General features: G+C 36.4%; 1 long non-coding RNA gene across 6 annotated transcripts in view; it reads left to right on the forward strand.

Moving 5' to 3' along the window:
- LOC138693972 (uncharacterized) overlaps positions 1 to 15891 on the forward strand; it is a 60540-nt gene that overhangs the window by 23286 nt on the left and 21363 nt on the right. For 5 of the 6 annotated variants that reach the window (XR_011330662.1, XR_011330659.1, XR_011330658.1 and 2 more), the window contains 2 exons: positions 390 to 490; positions 8962 to 9139. This is a non-coding gene — a long non-coding RNA (uncharacterized lncRNA). The remainder of the gene's footprint in view (positions 1 to 389; positions 491 to 8961; positions 9140 to 15891) is intronic. The other variant, XR_011330661.1, reaches the window with a different exon arrangement.

Consider the following 15891-nt stretch of genomic DNA (forward strand, 5'->3'; position numbering starts at 1 on the left):
TGTATATAGAACAATGGAGAATGAAATGTAAATTAAAGAACCATATCCTTCTCCATGGAATTGCTTGCTAAGCACTTGCTGCGATGCTTAACTTAGGATTAAGCAATAATAGTAAATATAATAACGGACTGTCACATTATAAATTTTACTCTTAACGTGTAATGTATTATTATCATCACTGTTATTTTTAGTCCCCTGCTGTGCAGTAATGGTTAGCCTGCCTGACTGTCAAATGAGCAGGCCAGGTTTCAAATCCTTATTGGGACAAGTTACCTAGTTGGAATTTATTCGGAGGTTTTCCCTCAACCACTTGAAGCAAAATTGCTGGGTAACTTTCGACGTTGGGCCTCGGACTCATTTCGCCTTCATTAGTAGCATTTCATTTACAGGTTGACCAAGAGGACATGACGGACGTGGTTCCAGGTGGCATCTGTCTGCAAGAAATGCATATCCCAGAGAAGCCACAGGGGCTTCAATAAGCGAACTGCGGGTGAGTGGGGGAATGTTGCTCCCTAAGATGGCCCCTTGGTGAGTCGTGGAATGGTCGGTGGTATGGCCTTCTGGTTAAGGATGCAACAGATTCAAACACCAGCTGCCATCGATCTGAGGAGGCCGCAGAGAGGGGGGTATGGTCTGCATGCTGTGGCTGAATCGCGCCTTATAGTGCTAGAGGAGTGATCAGAAGTCATCCCACAATAAGCCTACTGGCCCTCCTCCAGAAAAGGAAAAGCACTATTATTTCCTCCTTATTCTTATTTGTATTTGAGCTGTGCTCTTTAGTCTTCCCTTGTGATCCTCTTGGAATTGAATTATTTACTATCACTGCTTGTGTGTGATGTTTGCTGTGATCTTAACCATGCCAGATCAAATAAATAAATAATAAATACATAACAAATGAAGAAATAAATAGCTAATAAGTAAAAAAATAAAGAAGTAAATAAGTACCGGTAAATAAATAACACATCTTATTTTTTCATTATTCCTCATTTCATTTCTGACCAGTCACGTGAGTTCATGATATATTAAAAAAGAATAAAGTATGGAAAAGAAGTGAATGTAATAATGTATTGGGTGAAGAGATTGTAGTGAAACTGCAATGCGGCAATCCAGGTCTAAGACGAAATGTTAAGCAGGGAGTGTGCTACTGGTGAAATGCAGTGCTATACCTACCACAAATTATTAATCTAAAATATTATTAAATATAAACAGTTAAAACATCATTTACTGACTGAAGTTAAGAAAGGAAATCCTGAAACTGCCTGCAATCTTGTTCCAAATATTTGTCGAACCTGTTTAAAAAGTGACGGATGTCTGATTGTAGTTATTGTTGAGAACTGGAAGCAGTATTATCCCAAATCAGTGTTGAGTTCAGACCTTGCCCTTCTACTATAATGGGGGGAGATGAGTCTGACACCAAAAGAAACAATAATTCAGATCTTACGTAACAGCAGAGGTACCTTCAACTGGGGTGACTTTGTCTCATTTTCAGCACCTTTTTCCCTTTAAAACATTTTTATTGTGTGAAAAGTATTTTTGTAAATTTCTCGAATATTATTCTCAAACTGTTTAGTGACTAATGAGTAATATAAACCCAATTTGCAAAGATATTGAAATTTCCAAGTCCACATATTTTTTCCAAAGAAATGGGACAATCTCACCTCGGCCTGGGGTGACTGTCTAGAATCTCGAAAACCATTCAATAAGCCTTTACAGGAAATAGACAATGTCATCCCTACATTATCATACAACAATGAATCTCAATAAACAATAATAACTTCAGTAGGTGAAGGATATAAATCAATTCCAGGAAAATTTCCATCTGTTTTCATATTTTTTAAGTAATTTGAGGAGTACAAAAGCAGACACAAAAAACTGGAAAATAAACAATAATACAGGAATTATTTGCAGTAGTAATCATTCAACTCTAGGACTGAAAAATAGCCTAGTTGTTCCTCTTCACCAATGCAGGTCTCAGAGGGTCAACTTTCCTCAAAATGCTCTCCCATTCATATTGCTGAGATGCCAGCTCTTACTTTGTTAATATTTTGCGCAAATCTCGCCATTAATTCAGGGTGATCACAGAGAAAACTTTTGATCCAATCAGAGGCTGGTGTATTATCCTTGAATTTAGGCACACTTACACCTTTGCCTGGCAGATATTATCGCACAGATATTTTAAAATCAGTTTCATCCACAAGAAACCCAAACTCTGATAACTTGATAAGATGGTCAACAAATGATTGTTCCTGCCTATTGTTGAAAATCTTTTGCCCCCCCCCCCCTGCCCCAGTGTTTTTGTGTGCCTGTTTTTTTTTTTTTTTTTTTTTTTTCAGTATGTTCTCCAGAGTGGTAATAGGAATTCCATACTTTATGGCTGCTTTTCTTTGCCTTAATCACTTCATTAAGACACATCTACAGCTTTCTTCAGAGTTCCTTCATTGTAGGGCAGGCTACCTGCTGAGGACACAAACACGTGTGTGGTCTGATGGATCAATATGTACCTATATGAAAAAAAAGCAAGTACCAGTATTTGTTAGTATTCATGTATAGCTATAAATGCAAATCAAAAATACATAATTTCATTTTCAATGCAAAACATGAGCAAACTTTGATGAGACAAAGTCACTCCAAATCGCTGTTAGAAATGTCACATTTCCCTATACTCAACACAGTAACCTAAAGTGTTGGCTCAATAATTGTAATTTTCAAGTAGACAGTCCACACCTGTGGAGTAACGGTCAGCGTGTCTGGCCCCGAAACCAGGTGGCCCGGGTTCGAATCCCAGTTGGGGCAAGTTACCTGGCTGAGGTTTTTTCCGGAGTTTTCCCTCAATCCAATACAAGCAAATGCTAGGTAACTTTCGGTGCTGGACCCCGGACTCATTTCACCGGCATTACCACCATTTCATTCAGATGTTGCTACAACGTCGTAAAATAACCCAATAAAATAAAAAATCAAGTAGATATAGTAAAGAATAAAAACAAATACTTACCAGCTTACTGAAGTAAGTTGAGACACCTGTTGCAATAGAAAGTTTGCTGCACAAGAAAAATGTAAACAACGCAATAGCTCCAGTACAACCAACTGTGGAACTACAAAGTCCAGTCTGAAATTTCCATACTGAAACTGTTCTGTCATATATCAGAATCAGACATTAGTAACCTGTTTCATTGGAACAAATGTGAGATTGCGCCACTTATATTTTTCCGTGACATGAGACAAAGTCACCCCAACTGACGGTAGGTAGTCTATGTGAAAGGGAACAGAGAAAAATGTGGTCAATTAAAGAAATAGAGCTTTCATTTGTTTTAAATACTACTAAATGTTGACATTGGTACCCATTAACTTAAAAATGTGAATATTGTTACGTATAACATGGTGAATATGAACTATCCTTCTGTGTAAAATTATCCCATAAAGCCGGTGTTAAGTATCCTTTTACATAAACAGCCAAAATTTAGTAGTCCTACAATAGTAATAACTGGCCAATTAAATTAGACGAATGCATCTTACAGTAAAGTTTTGAAGAGCTTTGATACAAGAACTTCAAAGTCAGTTTTAAATGCATTTCACACAGTTTGCAAAATGTACCATCCCGAGCAGAATCGAAATACAACAAATGATATTTATTTTTCCCATCATTCTTTATACTTTGATTTCACTCCAACCGTTTTATTCATTGACTTGCCCAACAGCACTAGATGAATTTTACCAGTTCACAGATTTCGCTTTCACTTACAGTCAATTGAGAATTAACTTCATTAAATTCAACAGGTCCTCTTTCCATTGACTTCTCAATTTGGTACATCTTTTCATTTTAAGAAAAGTAAAGAATGTCTCTTATTTTGCCATCATACACTGAAATATTTATATTTACTTTATGTGCTACAACTATTTCAGTAAACAAAATTATTATATTTGCTAAACAAAACTAAGACTGGAAATCACGCTAATAAAAACACAGCACTGACTTCTTAACTGTAATAAACAAGACTGGAGATTGAGATGGTTTAAATGTGGCACACCAACCTTTAAGGAAACAACTATCTGACAATCTACATAACACAATAATTTGTTTCAGTTACTGTAAAGTCATATCAAATTGAAATATAATACTCTATAAATTATTTTTTTCTACTTTTAATATTTCTGAAATCTCGAGTGGGAACATCGTGGAATCCAGGGGAGGATGTCCTTCCCCAGCCACCTCTTGAAATCATCACTGATTCCGAATACAATTATTTTTTAGTTTTTGCAGGGTTTGTGGATTATTTTTTGGTCGATACTAAACTGAGCCCTTATGAATGTGATCTCTAGAGAAGTCTAAATGTGGAAAAATAATCTGAAAGAGCTGAAAAACCGCATCTTGAAAAACACTGTCTCCATGAGAAGTGCAGCAAATGATGCGTCACTTTTAAAGCAGATTCGACAAATATTTGGAACAGGAAAGCAGACAGTTTCAGCATATTCATTCTTAACTTGAGTGAGTGAACGGTGGGTTAAATGCTTATATTTAGTAATATTTTATATCACTGCTTTGTGGCATCGGATTACCAATACTGGGCTGCGACTGCAGGGTTGCCACATGCCACGGATTTCGCGGACAGTCCGTGATTTTATAGTGAAGAAGAAGGTCCGGGCCGAAAAGACTGAATTCCGCGATTTTGAATGCAGTCGGACAGAAATCTGGAAAATTACAAATTGCAGCAACAAATCTTAGGAAAGAAATAATGTATGCAGAAAAAAAAACAGTGTTTTGAAACATTTTTGTATAGCATTCATTACAGATAGTGGAAAAGTACACAATTTCATTGCTTCATTAAATAATAAAAAGAAAAACATAAAAAACAACCTATTATACACAAAGAGAAAACTTTAATAGATGATAAAGACATAGCAGACGCTTTTAATAAACTTTTTGCTTCCTCCTCCAAGTCAAGATCAAATAACAAGAAGTTCCTTAAGAGGAATGTTAGGGATGAATTCAAAAGTAAAACAAATTATACATTAGACACCATATTTAATATGAATGAGCTTCAAAAAGCCATTGCTCAATTACAGTCCGAGAAGAGTCCAGGTCCAGATAAAATATCTGTAGAAATGATTAAACATTTTCGCACAGTCACTCTTAGGAAATGCTTAGACATCTTCAACTTAATATAGAATACATCCCTAATACCAATAATGTGGAAAAAAGCTATTATTGTCCCTATTCTTAAAACAAATCACCAAAATCAAATTGAAAGCTTCCGACCTATATCACTTACCAGTACACTAGCTAAAGTAATGGAAAGAATGATTTGCAATCGTCTCATCTGATATTTGGAAACTGAAAACATAATAGCCAAAGAACAGGCAGTATTTAGGAAATATCAGTCAACTTCACAACAAATGAGTAGGATTAGCCAAGAAATTAAAGACTGTTTGGACAAGCAACAAACAATGTTGACTGTTTATGTCGATTTCAAAAGTGCTTATGATTCTGTACCTCGACTCAAACTATTGGAATACATAATAAAATGCTACACTGGCTCTACAATTTTTGTACTGGTAATCAAAGATTTTGTGCAACAAAATTCAATGAATACCTATCAAAATATAGACAAACTCACAAAGGCTTTCCACAAGGGGCAATATCTAGCCCTACACTTTTTAATATTTTCATCAATGATTTACCATCTGAGTTAAACAAAACAAAAAATGTTAAATGTGCACTGTATGCCGATGTTCTCATAATGTGGACATCGGCACCACAAAAGAAACATATGCATCTATCAACAGAAATGAACAAAGCCCTACTGAAATTACAAGACTGGTGCTTTGAGAATGAGGTGGAAATCAACTTGTCTAAAACCAAATACTCTTTGTCACACTAGACCCAGAGTCTTACTCACATTTAATAATAAATCCATAGAAGAAACAGAAGTTTACATTTACCTCGGTGTGACAGTGCACTCAAAACTTACATGGAAGAAGCATATTGAAAATGTTAAAGAAAGTGCAAAATACGCTGACAGTGATGAAAAGACTAGCTGGAAGTAAATGGGGTTGTTCAGTACATACACTGAATACAACATATTGTAAGACTTATGTGAAACCAGTTTTAATGTATGGCAGTGCAGTTCTTATATCTACACAACCTAATGAAATAGAAATGGTCCAGAATCAAGCTATGAGGATAATTACAGGTGATGTTAAATCTGCCCCCACGCAAATAAGTACTAACAATATCCCTATTAAAAACGAAATTGAGAAACAAAGTCTTATTTTATTTGAGAAATTAAAACGAATTCCAAACAATGATTCTTGGAGGAACTATAAAAATTCTGAACGGAAACTCAAAACACAATCTGACTTCTTCCAGGATATTTATAAATTACAAAGTGAAAACAATGTACAAACAACTGATAATATAGATAAGCTTCTACTCTCAGTACACCCACTCTATCAGTCCGAAATTAAATGTGAAAATGATTTGATACAATACATCACTGCAAAACATGGCATTGATCAATCAATATTAAAATCATTAGCTATTGAAACCATATCCAAAATCTGAATGGCTTCATATTTGTACAGATGGATCTCTGCTTGATAAACACAGTAACGCTGGAGCAGGAATCTAAGTGACTTTTTTAGCTTTTACGTATCTCTTGGAACAATGTCCACTCATTATGATGGTGAATTAGAAGCAATCAATACAGCTTTCCATCACATACATAAATTTAACAAAGCAGTTATACTTAGTGATTGTAAATCTGGACTCCAAGCACGAACATCGAGTCCTCCAGAAAACAGACGAGAAAGAGAAATTCTTTCTGCTCTTAAAATACTACAAGGGCTTCGTAAAGAGGTAGTTTTTCAATGGATACCCTCACACTGTGGAATAGTAGGTAATGAGAAAGCTGACTTCCTGGCCAAAAAAGGAACAAACATCAGACAAACTCAAAATATTACAATCTCTTTTCATGCCTCAAAAGTCAGGATCAAACACATATTTCAGTCTTTTTGTAAACACGAATTCCTGAAGAAAAGCGAATTCAAACCTTGGAACATTCTGCTAGACAGTAATAACATCCCAGATTTACTGTCGCTATATTTCGCTTAAGAACCGAACATGATTGTCCTGCCTTTCATCTGCATCGAATTATATATACTACATCCACAGTGCACACTCTGCAGAAATCAGAACTCCATCACGGATAAAGAACATGCCCAGCAATAAAGGAAATAGATGCCGATTTACCATCGCAGCTCACCAGATACTATTGGGACGCCGCAGGAGAACGAAGATCCTTAGCAACAACAACAATGTTCGTGGGATAATGTGGAAATTATGCTCAATTACACATCTTGGAACTGAATGAGAACCTTCTGGTTATCAATTGAAAAATCTTTCCTATCGGGCAACAAAGAGGAAAGTTCTAAAGATGCTCTTTGCACAAATATGGGTACAGCTCTGTTTCTGTGGAGCAGTGCATAGTGCGACGTTGAAAGAGTATTTCCTTTGATTAATGCTCAGTGGACGAAAGGAACAGATAATCACTTAAATCAGTATAATATGAAAAATGTAAATTGCAGTGAATTTAACATAGTCATTCAGAAACAAAGTTACTTTCTTCTATTCATAGTTCTGATAAGTATGAGTGGTACTGTGGTGGTAATACACAAATTTGAATGGTTTGCACTCAAATAAATGGTAATAATGTAATTCCCATGCCAAATAAGAAGGTGAAAGATAAAATAAAGTGTATTATTGAAGTGTCCAACTCTGTCCATATTAAGTAAATAAGTGATACTTATGTGTGTAAAAAAAAAAGGTATCCCCGTATCATGCCATGAAGGCACTTGGGGGGCATGGAGGTAGAGCCCCATGCTTTCCATGACCTCGGCACTAGAATGAGGTGGTGTGGTCGGCACCATGCTCTGGCCGCCTTTTACCCCCGGGAAAGACCCGGTACTCAATTTTATAGGAGGGTGAGTGAACCTCGAGGCCGTTCTGAAAGTTTGGCAACGAGAAAAAATCCTGTTACCATCTGGGATCGAACCCCGGACCTTCCAGTCCGTAGCCAGCTGCTCTACCAACTGAGCTACCTGGCCACCCACTTATGTGTGTATAGTAAATAAATTATTTTTAATGTCCATATTTAATGCAGTGTGCGTTTCTTAGAAATTCATATGTTTCCTGTTGTTGATTCAATTTACGTGTCATTCATGTCTTGGTTTTGTCTTTCTTTATTATGGCAACCCTACCTGCAAGCAGCTTGGTCAATAGCAGAATTGCTGCATTGTGGTTTCTCTATAATCTATTCACTCATTATAACAAAGTAAAACAGGATACAAGAGAACTGACTGGAACAGAATTAAATGTATACATCATTAATTAGAATGGAGAATAATTAAACAGATGTAATAGACTGGAGCAGAATAAAACAGATTTCAATGATAAGGAAGGAAAAAAAATTGAAATTATTTAAGTATGGTAGAATGCTAGTAAAATTCATCAATAATAATGAATTTGGAGGAGAAATATGTGTAATCATTATATTTTATTATACTCAGTTGTATAGCTTAGACAGTGGCAATTAACTCTAGAAACACGATTTGTCTTTTGTTCCAAGGACAAAATGAAATGTCAAAAATGACTTTAAAGATCTACATACCATTTTAGTCGTCATTTTCACTATAAAATTATAGACTTCATTTGTTCTGAAACATTCCCTAGTTCTGTCAGAAAATTTTCATCTAGAAATTAGAGTATTTTTCATATATTAATAGTTCCACCAACACAAAATTGTGGACAGGTTCCTTTATTAGCTTGCATATTTTATGTTTATAATTCTTTACGTAGATTATATGTATTATATGTAATGCAGAAACAAAACTGTACAAATAATCAAAATGTTTAATTTATGGAAAGTCAAAACAAAACTCATATTTGATAAATCTTCGCTCTTCCAGCAGCTGAACTCCAGCAACACACTTCCTCCTACTGCTGTGGCACGACTCCTCGACAAAATCCTGAAGGAGATGACCTTTATGGGTTGGGACAAACGTGACGGAGAATTTCACCATGTGTGACAGCTGAGAAGAATTCGACTTTTTATCAAATAGCTGCAGAACAAGATTCCCACTATGTGTGAATATCATTTGTTACCGCTAGTGAAACATAGATAGGTACCTACATTCTGATGCCCCCAGGTGTGGTCTGTATAGATCCTCCTGAACTCTGATATTCTCAAACACATTAAGTTTGATAATTATTCGCTTCATTTAAATACCGAAGTACCTAGAGGGGACCAGATTCACATTGATAAAAAAAAGAGGGCACAAAGGTTCGAAAAGGAGGACATTGTTTGAAAAAAGAGGACAGAAAATATGTATTTAGATTTAGTCTTATTGTACTTTAAATTATGTCAGTATCTATTATATTACAAAACATTTACAGTACAGATTTAGGCTTATATCATACTTATAAGTATATTAATATCTATTTCATTAAAAAATAATTATGAAAAAACTTGATAATATTGTTTTTACAGTTAGCTACATATGAAAATGAACGGAACTATAATTGAATACCTTACTTCAGAAATGTAATATGTGACATTTTCGCGTATCAGTATGTTACTTTTTTAACCAGAGTGCTCTAAGATACTTATGACAAAACTGATAATATAGAATGATTTTTACACTTGGCTACATATGAAAACAGCTAGCATAACAAATAGGAGCAAAGAGAGTTATGATCATTGGTGAAGAGTATATTCTGTCGTTGCTGATGCCACCTACAAGCAAGTTACTTGATGAGAAAGGCGTCAAATCAGATAATTTCAAAATATCAGGCATACGAGGAGGACATTCTCGATTTTTTTAAATCCGTTCGAACCCTGGACAAAGGCCTAAAAAGGAGAACATATCCGGACAAAAGAGGGTGTCTGGTCACCCTAGAAGTACCTACTTATTAAAACTTTTTTAATTAAAAGAGTTGTATTCCAAGTAGAATGTTGAGATACAGCACAGTTGCAATTATTCAAGCCAGCCCAATTCTTTCATTCTTTCCTTTTCTTAGCTCATTTCCTGAATAAAAAAAAAAACAATCACAGAGTGATGTACTAATTGAGTACCGGTAACGAAAATCAGCTCTGAAGATATGTATTAAAATGTTGAATGTTTTCAGTTGAATTTCAATTTTAATTTACTTTAGTGTTTGTCAGACTGTGAGTAAGCACATGCTAATGTGAATGTTGAAAAAAAGATCGTGGCTTTAATAGAAGATTAAGTTCCGAAATTGTGAAAATTAAATGGTGAGGTACCTACTTACTTACTTACTGGCTTTTAAGGAACCTGGAGGTTCATTGCCGCCCTCACATAAGCCCGCCATAGATCCCTATCCTGAGCAAGATTCATCCAGTCTCTATCATCATATTGCACCTCCCTCAAATCCATTCTAATATTATCTTCCCACCTACGTCTCGGCCTCCCCGAAGGTCTTTTTACCTCCGGCCTCCCAACTAACACTCTATAGATTCGCCCATACGTGCTACATGTCCTGCCCATCTCAAACGTCTGGATTTAATGTTCCTAATTATGTCAGGTGAAGAATACAATGCGTGCAGTTCTGTGTTGTGTAACTTTCTCCATTCTCCTGTAACTTCATCTCTCTTAGCCCCAAATATTTTCCGAAGCACCTTATTCTCAAACACCCTTAACCTATGTTCTTTTCTCAAAGTGAGAGTCCAAGTTTCACAACCATAAAGAACAACCAATAATATAACTGTTTTATAAATTCTAACTTTCAGATTTTTTGACAGCAGACTGGATGATAAAAGCTTCTCAACCGAATAATAACAGACATTTCCCATTTATTCTGTGTTTGATTTCCTCCTGAGTATCATTTATATTTGAACTTCTCCACCTCTTCAAAAGATAAATTTCCAATTTTTATATTTCCATTTCGTACAATATTCTGATCACGAGACATATTCATATACTTTGTCTTTTCAGGATTTACTTCCAAACCTATCTCTTTACTTGCTTCAAGTAAAATTCCCGTGTTTTCCCTAATCGTTTGTGGATTTTCTCCTAACATATTTACGTCATCCGCATAGACAAGAAGTTGATGTAACCCATTCAATTCCAAACCCTCTCTGTTACCTGGACTTTCCTAATGGCATACTCTAGAGCAAAGTTAAAAAGTAAAGGTGATAGTGCATCTCCTTGTTTTAGCCCACAGTGAATTGCAAACACATCTGACAGAAAATGACCTATACCAGTGGTCCTCAACTCAGAGCACTGTGTTGTCATCAAGCCTTGCCCGCTCGCCCGCTGGGCAAGTGAAAGTCGTAAAGGCTGGTTCACAATAAACAGGAAATGGAAACAACAACGAAAACGAGAACGGAAATATTGTTAAAATAAATGTATTTAAATATGAGCATTCTAGATACATTTATTTTAACATTATTTCCGTTCTCGTTCTCGTTGCCGTTTCCGTTCCCGGTTTATTGTGAACCAGCCTTAACAGGGCATACGTTCAGCGGCGGGACCACAATATGAATTTACTACACAGGTGTATGATTGTTTTCTGATGTAAAAAGATACGGGCTAAATAGAAATAACTAAATAAACCATGTTACCCAATTTGAAAAGCATTGTAGTCTATTTTCAACAAAGTTAGAAGTTAATAAATTTATAATTACTTTTAGAAATGTAATACACATTTCGTGTTAATTATTCGGGTAATGCATGACAATTACTGTGAATGTGTAAACTGCTTCTGTTAGGGAAAGTGTTGAACAAAACACATAAAAACCCTAAGAGTAGTAATGCAGAAATTAACTCCATTCAGTTCATTCAACACTGGCATTAGCACTGATTTTTCGGGATTTGTTTAATTCTCTTTTCCCTCAGCAATTTCTCAACGTTTGGAACTATTGTTTGTATAGTGCATAATCTGAGAGCACATTTTAAGTTGTGATCCGATACTTGGTTTCATAACATGGCTTGTTCATCTTCATCATAGGAAAAAATTACTGTTCGCACAGATATATGGATCCTAACATGTATGTCTGTACAATCGGAAAGTTCATATAAAAGTCAGATAAAGTTCTTTTGTTTTGATATTTGCCCATCAATTCACTATTGTAAAGTAAATCAATAAGTTCCAATTAGAGATAATAATCGAAAATCATATTTAAAATTTCCCTAGTCTTTAAATCTCGAATCAAAATCCTGGCGCAGATCGCATGATGTGTGAATATATTCTTCGAAATCCAAAGTCTTAAGAAACAGTAGGCCTATATCGTTGTTAATTTTGAAAAATGTGCTGTAACTTTTGCTTTTAGTTAAGCTAACGTTCCATAATTAGAGGTGGTTTCATATTAAACGCCTTCACTCTATCATATAAAAAAGTATCCCCGTCACATGCCATGAAGGCACTTGGAGGGCATGGAGGTAGAGTCCCATGCTTTCCATGACCTCGGCACTAGAATGAGGTGGTGTGGTTGGCACCACGTTCTGACCGCCTTTTACCCCCGGGAAAGATCCAGTACTCAATTTTATAGGAGGCTGAGTGAACCTGGGGCCGTTCTGTAAGTTTGGCAACGAGAAAAATCCCGTCACCACTTGGGATCGAACCCCGGACCTACTGTGCAATAATCTTGTTCTTACCTTGTAGAAAACAATTTAAAGCATTCAGATAATTACATTAAAAGGCAAATTCACAAATCCATTTTTTCATTTTTCACTTATGATTCAGGCTTTTCTTTTTTCTTCGTGAACGATGATGTTTCCTCCCTCAGTTCAAAGAACCTATCCAATAATTTGCCACGACTTAGTCACCGCACTTTATTATAATATATCAGATCGCTATACTCACTATTGCATTCGTCAAGAAAGACTTAAATTGACGATGAGTGAGATCTTTCGTTCTAATTGTTGGTGTATAATGCAGTTAATAGAAATAACTTCATGGGATAAATTAACGCTTTTCACTTCGTCCCTTAGATTCCTTATTACACCCGTTTTACTTCCAACCATGGAAGGAGCACCATTGCTTGCCAAGGATATAAGTTTATTTCAAGAAAGTCCAAAATAATTTCTACAGGCTCTACATGAAAATATCGGAACCAGCAGTAGTATCCTTTATGAGAACAATATGTAAGAGCTCTCCTTAATCTGAAGGTTTTCAATAACGTTTCTTACAAAAATCACCAGTGGGGATTATCACTAATGTAAGTATTTTCATCTACTGCCAAAGAATAACAAAAGAAAGGTGACAAATAATTACTAGTTGCACCTGAACGTCCTCGGCTAGACCTCGGATGGGACGCATCACGGTGGAAGGAGACAAGCTGATACATTCAAATTCCTACACTTGTTGTGACAAAAGTTCTTCACTTGCAATTAAACATTCTTCAAATTTTCAATCTTTAAAAGGTTTCTAATATCTTACTAATACAAGTGAAATTTTATAACTGAGTCACACAGCCGATTCACTAACATTGTGATCATAAACAACTTCTAGCTCATTTTCCTTCAATTGTTGAACTAATACTGCAAGCTCTTCATCTTCGTATCTGCCATATTCATTGCTGTGAGTTGTATAATGTATCTGTAAATTATATTACTTGAGTGTGCCTACGTTTTGAAATGTTTTCTGCTCCTCACATCTCTTGTTTAAATGGATGGCAAGAACCGCCTCTGTTCACTACAACGCAACATTACAAACCGGTCCTCTGCCCGGTACAGTAAGCACGCAACAGCCAAGCACTGCCCGTGCCCGTTCATACGCGAGTTGTTGATCACTGAACTATACGGACTCTGCTGTACATTTCACTGAGACACATTTTAATTAATCGGACTAGTTTCTTGAGAATACCAAATTCAATAAGAATATCATATGAAACTTCTCCCTTAACCGAGTCATATGCCTTTTTGAAATCTATGAATAACTGATGCATTGTACCCTTAGGCCAGGTGCACACAGAATCAGACGCGACGCGGCACGGCGCGGCGCGACGCTACATTTTGCTTTACAACGCCTCGCGACAGCTTAAAACTGTCTGCTCGCGACAACTGATTTGCTGGCTGTGTGGGTTTGGAAAACTGGCCTAGGCTAGAAAATGGCGTCAATAATAGAGGACTGTCTATATGAAAAATTCTATTGCATTTGCTTATTATTTCCTAAGGACGCAAGCTCCTAAAAATCTATACGATTGAAAGAGTCTTAAAATTAAAATGTACTGCACAAACGTCATTTTTTATGTTATGACTACTTCACGACTCACGATAAAGAAAAATAATATATTAAATCAATAATGATGATAGTATAGAGCAGAGAATTAGGCTTACTACAAATTACACTGGTTAATAGTCATTTTGCGCCAGACATAAAACTAACAAATTCTTACTAATTTCGGCCTCCTGAATTAAAAAAATAACAAGCAAAATGTACCATCACTTCGGGTTTTCGAGATGCACAATATAATTAATTTACTATGCATTTTATTTCAAAAAATCACCGTATTTCGTGTGTAACTATTTTGTTTTACAAATATGAAGACCCATTATGTGAAAACAGTATTAGTATAAGTAGGGCACCATGTTAGAAGCACTTGTAGAAAGGGAAATTATTTTATTGCCCGTCTACGAGTCTATTTCGAGGGAGTGAAACAGGTTCGCGGTATAAATTCACTTGAGTTTACCTGATTTTACTTGAGATGTGCATTTCTTTCACGGTGAGCTTTAATTACATTAGGGCCTACTGTAGTTTATATTTTGCAATATATCACCATGTCAAAACCACTTCTAGAAGCGGAAATTGTTTTATTGCCCTTTTCGTTTCCATTTGGAGGGGAAGAAACAGGTTCGCCGTATGAAAACGCTTCAGTTTACCAGGATATTTCTGTGGTGTTAGTATTCTGTGTAAGACGTGTATTTCTTTAAAGTGTGCTTTAATGATAACATTCAAAGTACGAATGGTTTATATGTGCGGATTTGAAGGTTGTAGCATTGCTTTTTGGAGTGCAATTAGGCTACGCAAAATTTTGCTGCTTTCTGTACGAATTGGAGAGTCGCACTCGAGATATTTTATTTTTATTTTATTTTATTGGGTTATTTTACGACGCTGTGTCAACATCTAGGTTATTTAGCGTCTGAATGAAATGAAGGTGATAATGCCGGTGAAATGAGTCCGGGGTCCAGCACCGAAAGTTACCCAGCATTTGCTCATATTGGGTTGAGGGAAGATCCCGGAAAAACCTCAACCAGGTAACTTGCCCCGACCGGGATTCGAACCTGGGCCACCTGGTTTCGCGGCCAGACGCGCTGACCGTTACTCCATACACGCGCTCTAGATAAGCATTATAAAATAAAACGAAAATCACTAGAGCCAAGGAAGAAAAATATTATACATCAACCCCTTGTACCTGAAAGCGAAATAATTTACCCCTTTTACACAATAAGTTAGGGTTAATGAAGAATTTTGTTAAAGAGATAAATTATAAAACTGAAGCATTTAAAAATATCCAGGAAAAATTTCCTGCTATTAATAATCCGTGGCGCTACACCCCGTGAAGAGCCCAGACCGACCAGCCAGCTGCTGGCCTCACGTTCACATGCCAAAACAGAGGTGGACGATCATCCTACTAGAATGGAGGTATCGTATGGTTAGCACGATGATCCCCCCCCCAGTCGTTATATCTGGCTTTCGCAACCTGCTTTCGCTACCTATCGTAGCTCCCCAAGTGCATCACGATGCTAGGTTGGCACCGGTCCCATACACTGGCCGAAATTTCATGAGAAAATTTCTTCCCCCATGAGGACTCGGACCAGCGCGCATTCCTTAACATTTCCTGCTATTAGTGATTCAAAAATAATAGAGGGAGTTCT

The sequence above is a fragment of the Periplaneta americana genome, unplaced genomic scaffold (assembly GCF_040183065.1).
Source record: "Periplaneta americana isolate PAMFEO1 unplaced genomic scaffold, P.americana_PAMFEO1_priV1 scaffold_29, whole genome shotgun sequence".
Lineage (NCBI taxonomy): Eukaryota > Metazoa > Arthropoda > Insecta > Blattodea > Blattidae > Periplaneta > Periplaneta americana.